This window comes from Vigna angularis, chromosome 11, assembly GCF_016808095.1.
Source record: "Vigna angularis cultivar LongXiaoDou No.4 chromosome 11, ASM1680809v1, whole genome shotgun sequence".
NCBI lineage: Eukaryota > Viridiplantae > Streptophyta > Magnoliopsida > Fabales > Fabaceae > Vigna > Vigna angularis.
In genome coordinates, this window is record NC_068980.1 from 10,391,173 (window position 1) to 10,410,074 (window position 18,902).

Genomic DNA, 18,902 nt, shown 5'->3' on the forward strand with positions numbered 1-18,902 from the left:
TCTCATCTCCTCATTAAGAGCACTACTCTTTGCCATTTGCAAAGAAATATCACCATTAAGGGTAGCACTTATCATGGAAACCCGAAATGTCTCCCATGAATCCGGTAAAGAGTTTAACAGGAATAAACCCAATAGATCATCATCAAATTTTATACCCATTCCTGCTAATTGATCATAGCACCCTTGAAATTCACTCAAGTGATTTGAAACAGGATTTCCTTCCTTGTACTTCAACTCTACAAAATTTTTCAGCAAATACAATTTATTAGTTCCTAACTTAGAGGCATACAAGGACTCAAGCTTATCCCATAGGCTTCTCGCATATGTCTCATTAGCAACAAAATTATAAACATTATCATCAACAAACTGCCTCATAAATCCACATACCTGTTGATGTTCAAAATCCCATTCTTCATCTGACTTGGATTCCGGTTTATTGGAAGCAAAAACTGGAAAATGCAAATTTTTCACAAATAGCAAATCCTTCATCTTGCCTTTCCATAGGTGATAATTTCTCCATTCAAAGGAATCAATTTTGTATGTGCCTCCATCATTCACGCAAACTAAACAGTCCCTTAACCAAAGAGCTATGATGTCACTCTGATGGGAAAGGGCCAAAAATATAACAACTTATCAAACAGTAATAACGCAGCAGAAATTCAATCCCCCTTCTTGCGAGAATCTGTGAGGAGCACCAAACAAATAGAACAAAAATAGAATCCAAAGCACAAAGAGACACCAACAATTTTTAGCGTGGAAAACCCATCAATGCAAGGGTAAAAACCACGAGTCGTCCAGACCAAAGAAAAATCCACTATGATCAATAATAGGGTACAAAAGAGTCTCCAATAATAACACCAAATGATGTGTTCAATAAGCAAATTTAAATAAGCACAAATGCTTACAAATGAGAACCAAGAAGATGAAAATTCCACAAAACAGGGCTGCTGGTTCAGGACCGATTTCTCCCAATCTAGACCTCAGATTGACGATCTGAACGGTCAGAGTGAAGAACCATATGTCTGGAACCTACTTTCCAAAAATCAGCTCGATCCAACGGTGAACGAGTTCACAGAAAATAAAACACCAGTGCAGGTTTAGGGTTATGCGGGAATGACTTTCTCTCTTTCTTTTTCTCTCACTTGGCTTTTGCCTATCTTCAAATGACTCTAATGTGCTCTACTAATCTGACCCATCTCAATTTGACCTAGTGGGACCTAAAGGTCTACATTATTTGGGCCTATTCTCCACATAGGAAGGGAGCCCAATAACCTAATATATATATATATATATATATATATATATATATATATATATATATATATATATATATATATATATATATATATATATATATATATTGGAGTATCTAATATTTCATTTATATTTTTTTTTTAAAAGTAGCTAGTAGATTTTAAAACTTGATTCCAAAAAAATAAACGATTTTAAGTAATCAGATTTATGACATATTTCTTTGTATTTTAATAAAAACGTTTATTACATGACTTTTGTAAATCTACTATTTCACCCTCAGATCATTACTGTATAAAATATAAATTATTCTTAACTCAATACTTGTTGAAGATGAAGTTATATCAACTCAATGGAGGTGAGAAAAACTTAAAAAAAAACACATTTCATTAGAATTAGTATTATATACTAATATTACAACTGAACATAGATAGTGAAGTTTATAAAGACAGGCAAAAGTGGTTCTCATCTGCCAACTTTAGCAACACTCGTGCAAAAATGGATACTGATAATTGAATGTGGTGCACTTATTCTTCAACTTTCAAGTTGAACACTCCCAATGTGATTCATGTTGAAGTCCTTGCACTCGATACCTCCACAAATTCCATGATGCTAGCTTATGTTAGGCTGCAAAACTTGGGAAAAATATTCTTTCACATCTTATTTGAAAATTCATTATATTAATAAAATTGTCGTAAAGAAATGTGAACTTTTGTATTTGAAAAATAAAAATAAAATGAAGGATAGTGAAGAGTAGTATAAAATGAAAGTAAAAACTGAGTCTTCTGAGTACCATTGTCCTTAAACTTATCTCCACCTCTAACGCTTCAATATACTGATATGCAAAGTGAATGACAAAAGACTTATCTGAATGAGCATATACTCCATTACCCACACACCAAAAGTCAAAACCTATGAAGAATATAATCGTGACCAATTCAAGAACCCATGATAGAAATTCATGTTGTAAGTTGGATCTTGCTCCCTCATTCCTCCAAATCATCAGATTCACTATCAACCAAACACTAACATTTTGTATAACATGCATGTCCTCGTGCCAGTTCATGTCATAACCTTCAATCACCCATTTTTGCATTGAGCTTACATATGAAAACTTAATGTCCCAATAAATGTACCAATTCATCGACATCGAAGTTCAGTTTCATTTAAGGGTGATATTGATACTATAGAAACTAGTAATAAAACCCAAAGGATATATAACAGAATGTTGTATGTCAAACTCTCAAAATGATGATGAAAGTGACATTTTACATTGATGTTACCTTCACATTGACTACAAAAATATTTTTTGAGTTTGACTACTGTTATGTATGTACCATCATCACCCTTATAATTCAATGAACATAGGATGTTGGTGAAATGTTCTACATTAGTTGAGATAATAGGTTTTTCTATCTGGAAACATCAATGTGAATATCAGTGTTTGTAGGTCAATATATATGATTAGCATGAAAACATTTATAACGTACAGTGTTATTGTGTCTAGTTGACAGCAAATCTGTCGAAAGGGATGAATTGAATAGCTAAATCCAACTTGCTATATGAATTTCTTGCTTCAACTTTAAATGAAGCACTCTCTCAAGTTGTATCAAGTGGTTCATTTTGGACACCAGGTTTGAAAGGTATTGACTTATAGTTTTCGGATAATTGAATGTATGTCCATCTCTGTAAGCCTTTTCTTCTTGGTGTCACAGTCATTGATCCCACTGTTCTTTTCTTGGACAAGTGGAGATGCTGTCATTGAACATCTGCATAGACAATATGCAAAAGTATGGGAATGCAAAATAGATTATTAGCAGTTTCATATGATTTTTTTTTTCTCAAATAATTTGTCAAGTTTTCATTTTTCTTAACTGTGAAAAACTACATAAAAATATACGTAGAAGTAAACCAAAAATCATTTCTAAACGGAGCAAAAGACACAGCTGGAAAAAGTTACATGAAATAACCTAGTTTCGTATATCTTAACAATAGAAAAATCTGAATGCCGAAAGAAAACTCGCCTGTTTCCAAGAAGAGCATGGAATTGAACTGACAACAGTATTTCATGCATGTAATGCTCAACCTCTGCATATTTTGTGCTTGGGTTTCTTCTTGATAGTATGTGCCTCTACAGAAAAAGTTAGTTTTCAATTGAATCATGTATAGAACCCTGATGGACTCTTATTTAAAACATGTGTGTACTGTACACTATACACAAACCAGGGGAAATAAACTAGTATAAAAACTTACACAATAATAAATAAGATAACATTTTTTATATTAATTATAGTTATAACATGTATAAAAAGTAGTTGCGATGATATTTTTATAATAAAAAAAAATTATACCGATTTAGTATTACAAATTGTATAAAATATGGATACCATCACATTTTTATAATAAACAAAAAAAACATTATTTTCTATTTATAATCGGTTTAGAAAGTATTTTCTTATTATTATTTTTATTTGTCAATATAAGATTTCCAGATTTTTAGTCATCGTTCTCTTTCTCACCCTCTTGTGCCACGAAGGTGGAGTGTTTCTCGATTTTCTTGTGGAGCTTCAAAAGATATAAATAGTAAAATAGTTATTGTGAAAATGGGTATTATGGTTTATAGAAGGAAGAGACCAGACAATGATGATACATAGAGAGAAATAATGATGGAGTGTTACTTTGGAAATATGCTTTCCATACTTTTTGGAGAAAAAGTGGTTGAGATGTTGGTGAAGGAGCGTATGTGATGGAGGATGTTCTTGAGTTTTTGTCGGCAATCACCATAAAGGAACATTTCTTAAGACTAATTGATTGGGTGGAGACTTAGAAACCAATTCCTAGAATTTGGATTATATAAATTTGATATTTTTGTGTATGAGTTATTGTGAAAAAATTAGAATTAAAGAAAAATTTAAATTATGATAAAGTTAATTTAATCATAAAAAATGAACTTTTAAAATTTTAAAATAATTTAAACTAATATTATATACCAGTTGTATGTATACAAAATATTTTTTATACTAATTCTAAAATTAATATAAGAAGTCAATACTTTTTATATCTTTATTTCTATATTAATCTTAAAACTAATATAAAAAACTTCTTTTTATATAATAAAAAGATTTTCTCTATAGTAAGTACATATCATAAAAATAAAACTTATTATACCATATTCATATAGGCACAATTAATTAAAGGAATGCATGCGTGATAGTATTTAATGTGCAACGGCAGTAGTGGAAAGGGTCATGTTCTGTGGACATTAATATGTCCATAAAGACCTGCTATGGTACAGAAATAAGAAAAAAAAAGAGAGAAAGATAAATAGATGTAAGAAAGAATTAATAGATAAAATAAAATGTATAATATTATACAAGTGAGATAGAGGTTTGTTTTAAATGTATTTTTCTTTTAAATTTAATATAGTTAGAAATTGCTTGCACAAAAAATAATTTTTTTTTATATTTTCTTTTTTTTTTAACATAAATACTGATTATATAAACTAAATCTTAGAGCTGTCAAAACGGGTCATCCGGCCTGACTTCATTATGGGTTAGTCACTTAGTCAATCAATCAAATCCGGCTCATTTATTAGCAAATCAAAAAACTTCGAATCTGGCTTAACTCACTACGGATTGACTCATTAGCTCACTTAGTTATAAATTTTTAAATAAAAAAAAATTACAAACTTTCTACAATTCAATCTAAACAAATTTTAATTAATTTTAAAAATAAAGAACTTAAATAATTTTTTCAAACAAAAAAAATAATAAATATTTTTTTATAAAATTAAAATTAAATTTTAATAAAATAAAATTAGGTAGGTGGATTGGTGGCCTAATCCGACCCACCACGGGTTCAACCCGCATGAACTAAGTTTAAATGAGCCGAATTAAAATCTAATCTACATAAAAAAAATACAATATTTTCAAACCCAACCCGACTCAAACCCATAATGAACCGGATTGATTCACAAATTCTAACCCATTTGAACAATTCTACTAAACCTATAATATAAACATATTGATTACATAAACTAAACCTATAATATAAACATATTTACTGTTCTTTTATTAAATATGACAATAGGTCTCGTAATAATACTTATTTATCATTCAACATATAATAAAAAAATGCATTTTTTATTTTTAAAAAATACTTTCAGATTTTTTATAATTTACGGATATCATGAATACTTATATATATTTTTAAAATCATATTTTATAAATTTTTAAATTAAAATTATTAAAAATAAAATATAAATTTAATTTTAATTTTAATTAAATTTAATCTAATAAAATATAACTTAAATTTTAGTTATAATTAAATTAAATTTAATAAACTATTTTCTTGGAAGAAATAAAAATTAATTGCAAAATCATTATTTTGACTTTATTTCTCATTTGTTCTGTTACATTCTTGAAAAAAATATATAACTATATTGTCTTGGTTTTACTTTATAGTAAAATTTTACTTTTACGGTATAGTATTTTTTTCATCTCATAAACTCGTTTATTGTAGTTTTTTTATGTAATAAGTTGAAAAGTTAACTACTATGTGTTTTTTCATGATTCATTTTCAATTCCGATAGTTTACTTTTTAAGTTTTGAATTTTTCATATAAATATATTAATGAAAAGTAATTTTATTTTTTAAAAGTGATAAAAAAAACTACACAAAAAGATGGAAACTATTAGAGAAGTCTTTACTTAATATTCAAAAAGTTTCATATTAACTATTTATAACTTTAGTTTTATCAACAATTATGTTAGATTGTTAGTATTTTTGTTAGTGAGAGTTGATTCAACAACTTTTCTGACTCTTTCTCTCAATCCACCAAAATTATTTTATATTTTCAAATGTTAATGGGAGGAATTGTTGAACTGAGAATTTTTCCTCTGATCTCCTTCCACTTTATTATTAAGTCATCATCTTATTACTTTTAACTATTTAAAACAATATACAAAAAAAATTCTTCATATAAAATATTTAATAAATCAAAAATTTGATCTTAAAATAATTTATTTGAAACAAAATTCATATCAAACAAAACCTTAAAATTATTATTTTTTATGGAAAAAAAATATAATTATATACTTTATTATATTAATAAAAATAATTAAATATATAAATTTTAAATATATTACTTTAATCTTTTCACAAAATTGTTGATTAATATCTGGCAATGATGTTGAGCATGCATATCTCCACCCTGCTTGAAGCAAAAAAAAGATACTGACAGTGACAGTGACCAAATCAAAAGAAAAAGGTTATGAAAGAGGAAAACCAAAATCTTAAAGAAAGTGATATAACAAAGGATAATAATACAGCATTTTAATGTTATTTATGTTTCATATATTAATTTAAAATTATTTTATAATTAATAATAACAGTCATAAATACTAATATATTACGTAATGATAGATACTACGTAATGACACATGATGTTAAAATATTTTTATAAAATATTATTAAAATATTATTATTTATAATAAATGTATCCTGCATCCTTTCCATGTGGTTTCTGGTAGTAAATTAATGTTTAGCTGTTCTTCGTGTGTATGGTTGTCTGGCATTAATGCGGGTCAATGTTAGTGTCAGGCCTTGCTGTTCTGTGCAGGTCTTTTTGCAGCTCTATTATTGGTGCTCACTACTGCATAATTATTTCGCCTCCGCAGTGATTTTTCAGATTTTTAATTAAATTTGTTTTACTGTCTGAATATTAAAAATAAACTGATGTTATTATTTTAAAAAATAAATATATTTTAAAATATTAAAATAAGTGTCTAAAACATTAAAATAAATATCTATTAATATATTTTGAAAGCATAACAAAGAAATAACGCAAAAAAAAACTCAATAGAAAACTAAATTTGTAATTTTCCCATTCCCTGCTGTAAATATAACTGTACGAGCGGTTTGGGAGCCAAAGCAGATAACTGGTACACCTTTTTATGTATATTCATCAATACTGGTGGCATTTCGTGCAGCATGTGAACAGTTATATACTGTTCTGAAGTGCAATTCAAAGAGTTAATTTTCTTTTATTTCTTTTAATAATAATAATAATAATTACAAATAATGTTTCGTTTTGATAGGTTTTAGAATAAAGTTTAAGAATATATTTTGTTACAAATGAATAATTAGATTTATTAACTTTTTTCAATATCTCCTTTCCTTATTTTTTTGTTTTCTTTGTTTTTTTGTTTCATCTTCTTTCCATGGTAGAAAATCAATAAATGAATAAATACAAACTTTTTTTTATTCACCATATAAGTGTTATTTTAATTCATAACCCATGAGTCATTTCTGACCCTATTTAAAATGGGTGTTACTCTCTCCACCACCTCATTTTCTTCCTCCACCTCCCAAATTTTATTACATATTTTTTGAATTATAAAACTAATCTTTTATAATTACAAAAATAACCTTTTTAATTTTTAATTCTAATTATTTACTTTAACCCTAAAATCTATCTTTTTACCTCTTCTCACTCACCTCCCAACCCTCTCAGATTCTCACTCAAACTCCATGTTTCTCATCTTCCATCTTTCCTCCATATCCATTATTCGAAAATAATATATCAAAAAATATAAATTATATTATTTAAATATCTTCAAAATTAATATAAAAAAACTGTAAAATATAAATCGTATAATTTTTAAACTGTGAGCATCCGTCAACGGATGTCAACATCCGTCAACGGATGTCAACATCCGTCAACGGATGTCAACATCCGTCAACGGATGTCAACATCCGTCAACGGATGTCAACATCCGTTTAAGGGAAAACGGATGTCAACATCCGTTCAAGGGAAAACGGATGTCAACATCCGTTCAAGGAAAAACGGATGTCAACATCCGTTCAAGGGAAAACGGATGTCGACATCCGTTTTTTTTTCTTAGACTCTTTTGATGAGTTTCCACTCGTGAGAAACCTCCTTGATCTTCTTATTTTTCTTAGACTCTTTCTCTTTTTCCTCGTCGACATCCTCGATATCCCCTTCTTCCTCCCTCTTGGGCTCATCATCTTCGTCATCGCTAATTTCTTTCTCGGTTGTCTTCTCTCCGTCCAAAGGTAGATAGGATAGCTAATGAATTCAGAGTGCTTCTTTACAAGATCCTTGATCCTCCTTTCCTCCAAGTACTCCAACTGATCTTCCTTGAGGAAGAGAGTAATCTTAGTTCCCCTTCCGAGTTGCTCTCCCTTAGTGTCCCTAGTAATAGTGAAAGAGCCACCAGCCTGAGATTCCCAAATGTACTGTTCATCGTCATAATGCTTGGTAGTAACAATGACTTTCTCTGCGACAAGGTATGCAGAGTAGAACCCCACACCGAACTACCCAATCATGCTTACATCAGCACCAGCTTGCAGCGCCTCCATGAATTCCTTGGTCCCAGACCTCGCAATAGTACCCAGGTTGTTCACCAAGTCTGCTTTAGTCATTCCAATACCACTGTCAATAATGGAAAAAGGTATTGAAAAATAATATTAAAAGTAAAAATGTAAAAAGGTTAAAAAAGGTAAAACAAAAGGTTGTTTTTGTAATTGAAAAAAAATTGGAGAAAGTTGGGGAGGTGGAGGGAGGAAACGGGGAGGTGGAGGGAGCAACGTCCATTTAAAATTAGGCTCCATTTTAATGGCCCACTTAACAGGAAGTTTTCTGAGAGTCCCAATCCTAAAAGTTATTTTTGAGTAAAATGGGTTGGGACATCATAGGCCAAGTCTTATAATATGGGGTTTATTTGACCGCAATAGAAAATAAAGCAAAATCTATATTGCATAACAAAAGAGAAGAGAAAAATATATATTGAATGGAGAAAGAGTAAAAATGTGTATTATGGAGGAAAGGAAACAAAAGACAGGATGAATAAATAGAGGAATAGGGTGTTTAACATTGAGAATGTGTTGGTGCTTTAGAGTTGTCAAATAGAGGAATATGGTGTTTAACATCTCTAGGGCTCAACCCACCCTAGAGATGTCCCAACCCATTTTACTCAGGGCTTTTGGGGTTGGGGCTTTCAAAAAGCTCCTTGTTAAGTGGGCCACTAAACTGAGGCTTAATTTTAAATAGGGTCAGGGCTGACCCATGAGTTGTGGATTAAAATGACACATCTATTATTTTCTCTGCACATTGTACACACGCATGGAAGGGTATGAGTCCGATACTTTTATTGATAAACTTATTGGAGCAATGATAATAATTATCCTTTTCATCACCCTACTCTCTTCTATGACAACCTTCACCATCTACCATGGCCATTCATGTATCCATCATGGAATCTGATGCTATACTGCTTTAAGTCACAATTCTATGTTTTTTCCATAAATATTGAAATGATATGTATTCATAAATTATTTTTAAAGTAAAAATAACTTAAGAAGTGGAGGATATTCTAACTTTAATCCTACAAAACATGTATCCAAGATGAAACTTACACTAATTTATATATAGTAAATTTTGTTAATATGATATAGGTTTAATACATCATTTGGTCCCTAGTTTTTGAGTTTTTGTTCAAAGTTGTCCTACGTTTTAAAAAAGTTCAATTAGGCCCCATTTTTCAATAAAAAATGTTTAAAATGGTTCTTTTGGCTTACGACGTTAAAAAAATAAGGGTACAATTGCCATCATGGCCAAAACTGGATGACCTATGCACTTATTGATTGCGTGACAATGTGAAGTGAATTGACTTGGTGGAAATGTTTAAAGTTAAGTTATTGGGTGAAAGAAAAGGGTTAGGGGTGGTGAGGGTTCGTGCAACTTCTTCCCTTTTTTGAGCAAAGTGGTTGTGGGTAGATAAAAATGACTTCTTCCCAAGGTTGTTCTTCTTGTTCCAATACATGGTCGGAAAGAATTTCGCATTCCTCACATGATGGTGGTTGAACGGGAGGTAGGATAATCCCTCATTGCAAATGTAGTGATTTTGCTGTAAGAAAAGTGGCCAAAACTCCACAGAATGCTGGTCGACAATTTTGGGATGTCGTCATTACAAGGTTTTATAAATACCCTTCTCACTTAATTATTTGGTGAATAATTGGGTGGGTCTTCAAGAGGGATGTACTGTAACTTTTTCAAGTGGTGTAATGAAGAAAAGATTGACGAAAGAGATGGTAAAATTGTTAGAGAAAGGATAAAATTGTTAGTTGGAGTTGTGTGTGTTGTTATTGGGTGAACATTGTGACAATGTAGGTCTGTTTAGGTTGATGTTTGTAGGTGGGTCAATGTTTATATTAAGGTCTAGGTCAATGTTTATGTTCATGTAATGTGAAGGTGAAGCTCAATGTTTACGTTTAGGTGTTTATATGTAATGTTAAATTTAGTTTTCCCTTTGGTAAAAAAATGTGCAATGTGGTCCCCTTTTCAATTTCAAAACTGTGTACTTTGGTCCCAAATGGATATCAACAAAAAACACATGAAAGATATCTTTGACTTAGTTTCCACCATTAGTTTCCACCTGTAGTCCACCATCTCTGTCCACCTCCACTCCACCATCCACCTCCTCTCCATCATTACTTTCCACCTCCACTCCACCCTCTATTTCCACCTCAAACCGTAATCCCCAAATCCAAAAACAAGAACATCAAGTAAGTAGGTTAAGGTTAACAACACTTACCTCACGTACGTACACTCTTCAAATTTCACCTTCAAGGAATCACCACACCACAGTGATTACAAGACCAGTTTCACCATGTTGTTAAACCCAGAAATCACGATAGGATTCTTAAATAAGGGTAATTTGATTTAACCCATTTCGTTAAACTTATCTGACATCATTATATATTTTTTTAAAATTGACACATTCAAATATATCATATGTGCCACGGATTCCAAAAACTTTACACGTCATTCAGTTTTGGACACAAAGACAACTGCACCGTTATGTTTTTCACGCCATAAGCCAAAAGGACCATTTTGAACATTTTTTTAACGAAATATGGGGAATAACTGAACTTTTTTAAAACATAGGAAGACTTTGAACAAAAACCCCAAAACTAGGGACAAAATTATGTATTAAACCTATGATATAAATCAAAACAAGTTTCACTTCTATTTCATACATATAAATGTAAATGTAAATCTACACAGACCAAAGTGATTAATTGAGAAGTTTTTCATCATACCTTTGATCTCTAGCTTTTCTCTGTTCTTCTTCTGCTCTTTGTTTTCATTCTCTCAAAAGAGTAGCAAAGAAAAGCTAGAGATTCGTGTGGCGTGTGGGTGTGATTAAGAGTCTGGTGGAGCATGTATTCCAACAAGAAGTATTATTTAGAAGTGAAAAATCCTTAGAGGTGAACAAGGAGGTCCAAGAAGCTTCAAAGATTTGATCAAGAAATAGTACAATATGATAGGGTTTGGAGAAATACAGGGGCCACTTCCAGTTTTTGATGAGAAGTTGTTTGATGACTGGAAGATCAAGATTTTGGCCATTTTTGGTTTCCAGGACGTGGCAGAGGTGATAATGGCCTTGAGGAACCAAGCAGCAAAGCAACAGATGAGGAGAAAAGAAACTACAAATTGCAACAGAAGTTGGATAGCAAGGCAAGATTTCTCATCTATCAATAAAATGTCCAAAGCAGCAATTGTCAAGGAAATCTAGGAGATTTTGATGAAAACTTATGGTGATGGTGATAAAAATAAGAAGGTAAGGCTGCAAACTTTGAGAAGACAGTTTGAAATTCTGACCATGGATGAGGGTGAAACTATGGCAGAATATTTTGATAAGGTACATGAGCTTGTCAATGCTATGAGGGCATGAAAAGATGGTATTACAGACCAGTATGTGGTGGACACGATCCTAAGAACTCTAACTCCAAGATTTGATCATGTGGTTGCGACTATTGAAGAAACTCGTGATTTGGAGACCTTGGAGATTGAAGAATTGCAACATTCATTAGAAGCACATGAGTATCGAATCAATGAACGCAAGCAATGTCAAGAACAAGCATTGTAGGCCTAGTCTCAATATAAGGGCAACAAAGGGTTCAAGAAAGGTAACAAAGGCAGCACTAAACATAAAGAATCACTAGAACAATAAGGTGAAGATTCCAATGATTCAATCAAGTGCAAGAATCAGAAGTCTTGCACCAATTATGATAGTGAATGGAAGTTTGATAAGAAGAAAGTTAGGTGCTACAATTGTCGGAAATTTGGCCACTTCGCCAAGGAAAGTTGGAAGGGAAATGAAGCCAATAATAAACCAAAGAAGAAGGCTCATTCGGCCTAGGAGGATGTGTCAGATTCTGAAGTAGTGATGGTAATGGCTAACATAAAGGAAAATCAGCCAGAAAGTGCAGTCTGATATTTGGATTCTGGTTGTTCCACATACATGACCGAGAGGAAGGAATGATTTGTGAAAATGCAAGAGGCTATGCAGGAAAAATCAGATTTGTTGATGACAAAAGTCTAGCAGCAAAAGGTTATGGAAGGGTGGTCTTAAGGGATGGTGATGAGAGAGAAGTGGTGATTAAAGAAGTCCTATATGTACCAGGCCTAAAATCCAACCTGCTCAGTCTAGGCCAGCTGGTGCAGAAATGGTTTGTGATGAAAATGGAGAACAATTGTCTCATCATTTTTTACCAAGAGAAAAGACTCATTGTCCAAGCTCATTTGTCAAAGAACAAGACTTTTCGGGTGGTGATGAATGCAGTTAAACACCAATGTTTTGCTGCATCAGAAAACAATGCAAAATGGTTGTGGCATCTTAGGTTTGAACATCTAAATTTAAGAGATCTATCCCAGTTGAGCCAAAATGATATGATGAATGACTTACCTATGATTAGATACTTTATGATATTACGATATTCCATCATACACAATAATAATCTAGATAGAACATATGAACATGATAAGATTATATTGCACAAGAAGATTTATATCAATTTGAATTCACTACACTCAATCCGAATGAAATGAGAGTTTAACTACTCCTAGTCATCTAAAACATACAAGTTTAATGGAAGCACAACATTTTGATGCACTTGGAGTAGCCTTTGACTAATTTTTTGAGTTTATCTGCATTTCCAAACACCAAAATTGCCTTTTCTCTTTCTTTCCCGACTAATTAACCACTTACAAAAATTGACCGTTCACTGGGTAAGTAAACATGCAATCGTTGAGCAAAAAATCAATTGTTTCATATTAACTGCTCATGCTCGCTAAGCTAGACAATATACTTGTTGAGCGAATATCTTTCTTCTTTTGGCTGAGCGAACAAGTTATGGTTGAGTGAGAAGATCGTGGCAACATACTCCCATCCTACTTAAATCTTCATTTTCCTGTACAATAATCTAAAAAGGACCAACAACCTAAAACATGACAAAACAAGAAAATATTACATGCATCTTTCCATGAAGAGAACACATAAGGCATGAATAATACAAATTGAAGGGTAAAAGCATGAATAATAAGTATTAATTACACTTATCAGTCAGTTAGGGATTGATCTTAACTAAGATTAATATTTATAAAATGTCAAAGGTACACCCTCTTCTTTAGATATATGTGAGTAAACCTCACCTTGCAATTCAATTTGTGGAATCATTAGTGCAAAATATATTTTTTACAATTTCCCTTCATGCTACACATCTTTGCCACTAGTGTCTTCCTCATTCACAACCATGTATTCTGCCAATGCTGATAGAGCCACTCCTCCTTCCTTTTCTCTTTGTTTTCTGTTTCGGGTAATTACTATGAGTGAATGTAGATACTGAAAACTAAAGATAGAGTATTGCGAAGTGGAAGGGAAGCATCGTTTATGATTTTATTTATGTATGTGTGAACATTTTGATGATGGAAAAAAATGAATGTGCAGTGAATGGATCTGGTTGTGCCTTTGTCCTTACGTTGCCTGTGATTTTAGTTTTAGTGGTTTTAAGATGAAGGATAATTGAAAATTGAAAATGGAATAAATGGTAGTAAATAGAGAGGATTAGTGATAAAAGAGTTTGACTTTTATACCGGTTATGAAAATAACAGGTATAAAAATTGAAACTTTTATATCGGTTCTAGAGCCAGTATAAAAATTCGAATATTTTCTATACCTTCTACTTTTATACCTGTTCGAAAACTACTATAAAAAGCTTTTTTTAACAGGTATAAAAATTCTTTTCTGCACATGTGAGTTGAGTTAGACTTAAAGTCTATTTGTTAACATAGTATTAGAGTCATGTGTTAGAGTTTATCATAACAAGATTTATGTTTGTTGGACATTTAATTTTAGCCACTATCAGACCGCTATTAGACTATCCATTAATGTTAGTCTCAAGCTCGATATGTAAATACCTTGGTGTGAGGAGTGTGTTTAGGGATGGCAACGGGGCGGGTCGGGCACGAGTAGTGCCTACCCGCAACCCGACCCGCCGGATAAAACTGTATCCGCTACCTGACCCACTACCCGCACGAGTACCCGTTTTAAAAATACCCGCAGGTATTATAAACCCACGGGTACCCGCGGGTATTATAAACCCACAGGTACCCGCGGGTATTATAAACCCACGGGTACCCGCAGATACCCGCAAAAAATAAAAAAAATATATATTTAATACATTTTTAAAATAAAATTTAAATAAAAGTACAAAAAATATATATAATATAATATAAATTAAATTAAATTTTAATTTTAATTAAATTTAACCTAATAAAATATAATTTTATTTTATTTTTAATTAAATTTAATTAAAAGATATATAAATTATTAATTTTTTTTTTAATTTTTTACGGGTAATGGGTATGCGCGGGGCGGGTAGTATACTACCCGTACCCGACCCATTTAGAAGCAGGTATTAAAATACTCGTTACCCGTTACCCGCGGGTAGTAAATATCCGCGAATAATAACTACCCGCCGCGGATTTTATCTGCGGATATATAAAGGTTGGAGTGAACAAATTTATATTGCTAAAGTATAGCAACTTTGGTATTTATGAATTAAATGGATTTGTGAAATTGATCCACAATATAAAATTTTTACAGATTAATTTAGAGTTAATTATGGAATCTTGAATTAAAACACTTTAATTTATATTAAAAAATAATTGTTTACAAGTCCAACAACAAAGAGTGTATGTTGAGTTGATTTGGTTAACCTAAAAGAGATTGAACAAATATTGAACTAAAATCCTCAAGAAACAATAGGAATAAATGTTCAATTTTCATTTATAAAACATTTAGTTAAATAATATTTTTAGCTTGAACAAAAATATTTTGTTTGAAGAAAACATGCTTGCTAGACTGAAAATATGCTTGTTTGGACAAAGATTGGCAAACTCTGAATTAAATTGTAGTGTTATTTTTGCTTGAAAAAAAATGTTTTACTTAAACAAAAATAAAGCTAAAAATAAAGTTATTTATAACTCTATTTTTACTCCAACAAAAATAGGGTAGAGAGTAAAGGTTGATTCTCTGTTATATTTTTGTTTAACCTAAAATCATTTGTTCGACCAAAAATATTAAAGAAATCTACTTCAAAAATAGATTCAAATCAAATTTCAAAAATAATTCCAAAAGAATTTTAATAATACAAATTTTAAACAATTCAAATGATTATTTCAAACAATAATATACTCAAACATCATTCTTTATTAATTTTAAATCATTCTTAGTTCCTTAAATTAAAATACCCATGTCAATTTCATAAATACCTTAAGAAAATATATAAAAATATATTAAACTTATCAAAATCTTATTCAAAATCCAATTCAAAAACATTTTATACTTCACATGCATAATCTAATCATCACATCAACATATCAATAAGATTATCTAAATTCAAAACATTTTAAATAATCACTCAACAAACAAAACTCAATAGCATGATAGTTTAGGCAACCAAACAAATTCTCAACCAATCACAATCTTTACACAAAATTCAAAATGTTGCAATTATGTCACTTTCACATTCATATCATTTAATCTAGAGATATACGAAGATATAAACAGTTCGTTTTACTTGAATGTTTATCCTTAAACAAAAACCTCCAAATCCAAACATGGAAACTACTCAAAACTTAGAAACTATATTTGAAAAATGGACCAAATAAAAATGTTCTTGAAGTCCTTTTATGAAGAGGTGTAATCAGATTTTGAAAAGGATGAGATATAAAAAAATATATTAAAGAGAAGGAAAGAGAAGAGAAAAGAAAAAGGTGAGTGAGAATGGTTAAAAGAAAACAAGAGACGGAGAATATAATTTTATTTCTAATTAGAGAAATAATCTAAACTAATATCATAATTTAAAAAGTATCATGATTAAAGAAACATTAGTTGGGATGAAACGATGAAGAATATGAAAGTTTCTTGCCAAATATCACGAATGTTTTATATACGATTTCGTTCTATTTTACAACTAAAAACTATAAATTATTATTAGATCTCATTTAGAAAGAAACTTTCATATCTTTTTAAAAGTTAATGTCATGTATGAAATCACTAATACCTCAACTTAAAGAAACATAAAAAAAAAAATTCGCTATTGAAAAAACACAAATTATATCAGTTAAAATAAATTTAAAACCTGTTGGATTTTGTAATCCTTCTACCACATTAAAATAAAAGACACGAATTTCATATTTATTTTATTTTATACTAATTACTAAATGTAATATATCATTTTAATAGTGTTTAACTATCATAGGAATAATCACAAGTATAATACAAAGAAGAACTACATCAAAGAAATATATAAGATGTTGTTACACTTATCCAAATATAGTTATAACACCAAAATACATCCTATATTACTAAGAGTGATAGTAAGCTCAACTAAAAGCATACTAGAATTTACAAAAAAACCTATATGCACAAAAGATAACATCCTACTTTATATTTCTACATAGTCATTGTCCCACACCTGATCCACATGGTCCACATAACATCATCATCTACTTACATCATTAAAGTGATAAATACAAATAAGAACATAAATACACAAACAAAACAAAAATAGAAAAGTAAACTAATTTATCAAAAGAACATACATAAAACAAAAATGTAGATTTTAACTCATAAAGGTATATAAATTAATCTTAAGGCATAAAACCATTAATTCTAGACTTGACCATTGATGTCAAACTCTAGCGGGTTATGCAATTCGAGTGGTCTCTAGTGCTCTGGAGAGCCATTAACAATGGGTTTCACCCTACCACACACAAAGTTAGTATGTTAACGCCTTAGGCTAAGGTAAAACTTCTATAGTAGGACCTTTTGCTCCTCTAACAACATACTCCGCCTTTCTCTACTTAAGATTTGATGATTATTAAAGCATTAGGATAATCCCTAATACGAAATCCTTGCATCAATACATACACTACTTAACCATTACTAGAATTTCTCCTTGAAATTCCTTTCTCAACATACTTTATCCATACATACAACAATATTATAATCAATTAGGCATCCTACATCCACAATAAACATACATAGAATCCCATATAAACCATTTCAAACAAGCAAGGATAAGAAATTCACAAAAAACCATACTAGTGCTCAAACTGACGCTTAACGCAAAAGCTCTTGCAAAAGAGAGCGCTTAGCACCAAGTTTAACGCTCAGTGCTAGAGCTCTCACAAATTGTCTCGCTTAGTGAGACCAACTTGTCGCTCAGCAAAAATAAATTAAAAAGGTTCCAGAATTGCAGTGGTAATTAACACTTAGCGGTACCCTATCACCGTTCCACGCCACACCATAAGCATAATTAGTCACTTAATGGTGAAAGTTGGCGCCAGGCGGTCTGGAGCACAACTTCTATACTTTCACAACCACGCTACGCTCAACGCAACACCAACATTGCTTAACATCATATAAAAAATCGAGAACTTCAACACTGATTTGGAGAACGAGATACCTATTCAAATGATCAAATTAGTATTCTTGACTCAGTGCATGACTCAAAAACAACTTTCAATGTTAGAATGAATACCAATTTTCTCAAATGGCCAAATTTACAGTTCTTTAACTCCACTAATTCAACCAAAAACGAGCAACATTCAACAATAAACGACAACAGGTTTTCCACATACCAAACTACAAATTTAAGATCAGTTCAAATATGCAACACAAGTTATAAACGCATCAATATCTTTAAAATAGGTGATAGTTAGTTTCCCTTACCTTTTAGAGGATCAAACTAAGAGTTTTAAAACAACACCATAAGCGGAAAGAACTCAATATGCTCCTACAAACCACAAAAAAACCACCGTTAGAACCACTGATTATAGAAGACTCAGATGACAAGTGCAAGAAACAACTTCTCACATGCATGGAAAAATGCACAAACTAAAAAAATAGTAAAAAATAACTTATTCTTTTACAGAAAGTGATCAGACATACTTGAAGATCTCGCCTCAGTGTTCACTCACGTAATTTGATCTCTATACAAATAAACTAAATATTAGAAAATTAAGAAAGAACAAATTTTAAAAAAATAATACTTTTTTATGATGAAACTCGTTAACTAAAATTCTATTTATATATTTAAATTTTTAATATTAAAATAAGGAACTCTCAGTTTTTAAAATATAATGTTACTTATAATACACCATTTTCTAGAAAGTACGGACTACAGTGAAAGTGAATCATGGTTCACGACTTTATGTTGCATTGGTTAGACAGAATTGATTTAAGACAAAGAAAATAGTAAGTTCTTTTATTCAAA

The 18,902-nt window shown here is 30.9% G+C and overlaps 1 pseudogene; it reads right to left on the reverse strand.

Annotated features, from left to right (window-relative positions):
* Positions 1–8,151: 8,151 nt before the first annotated feature.
* On the reverse strand, positions 8,152–8,714 carry LOC108332850 (heat shock protein 83-like; annotated as a pseudogene).
* Between the last annotated feature and the right edge of the window lie 10,188 nt (positions 8,715–18,902).